We start from the raw sequence: 1268 nt of genomic DNA on the forward strand, positions 1-1268 counted from the left end.
CTGTGCATGGGGTCGCTATGAGTCGGAAACGACTCGACAGCACTTAACAACAACAACAAGCACACAAATATGGCAAGGGAGAGGGAGAGTTAAAGCATACATTTGATTCTAAGTATCCAAAAGATAGTGTGGCAAATGGCATCCAAGTCAGTGGAAAGCACGAGGGAGATCAAGAAAATGCATGTGGAGAGCAGTCAAGGGAGGCATAGCAATAGGAGGTCTTATAAGATCAACATTCATCACCAGGAAGCAGAGTCTGGGTAAGAGAAGTGATATTGGACAGGGTTCCAAGATTTGTGTGGGATGGACAAATAAAAGGGAAAAAAAAAAAAAAGGCTTCAACCAGTTACCAATACAAGAACTGAGTCATAAGGGGACAAATACAAATGAGTCAATGGTATACATGTGTGGACACAGTGTCAGGCTTAAAGAAGAACTTGGATTGCTGTTGTTGTTAGGTGCCATGGAGTCAGTTCTGATTTGAAGATCTTATATACAACATAAGATCAGTGTCCAGTCTTGTGCCATCCTCACAATCATTGTCACACTTGAGCCCACGGTTGCAGAAACTGTCAATCCATCTTGTTCTGGGCCCTCCCTTTTTTCACTGGCCCTCTACTTTACCAAGCATGATATTCTTCTCCAGGGATTGACTGGTCCCTTCTGACAACATGACCAAATTACTTGGACTACTCAGATGGAATTATGAAGTAAAATATGAGCAGCCAGTTTACACAAGTCATCTGAGTAGTGGTAGTTGTTGTTGTTAGGTACCCTCAAGTGGGTACTAACTCACAGCGACTACATGTGTAACTGAAGGAAACACCACTTTTTCCTGAACTGTCCTCACAATCATTGTAATGCTTGAGCCTATATTTGTAGTGACTGTGTCAATTCAGCTCATTAAGGGTCCTCTTCTTTTTTGCTGACCCTCTATTTTATGAAATATGATGACTTTCTCCAGGCACTGGTCCCTCCTGGTAACTTGTCCAAAGTACGTGACACAAAATCTTACCATCCTCTCTTCTAAGGAGCATACTGGTTGTACTTCTTCCCAGACAGATTTCTTCATTCTCTGGCAGTCAATCTATGGTATATTCAATATTCTTCACCAACACCATAATCCAAATGCATCAGGGTTACAGGTGAGGAGAGACAACACAGGGACGCCCAGAGTAGCAGGCCAGAAGAGCAGGAGAAAGGGGATAAAAGCCTTGAACCCGGACAGAAGAGCAGTCAGCCCCAGGGATACAGGTGAGGAGAGACAA

Source organism: Orycteropus afer, unplaced genomic scaffold (genome assembly GCF_000298275.1).
Source record: "Orycteropus afer afer isolate SDZICR_OR568_19922 unplaced genomic scaffold, OryAfe1.0 scaffold00096, whole genome shotgun sequence".
Taxonomy (NCBI): domain Eukaryota; kingdom Metazoa; phylum Chordata; class Mammalia; order Tubulidentata; family Orycteropodidae; genus Orycteropus; species Orycteropus afer.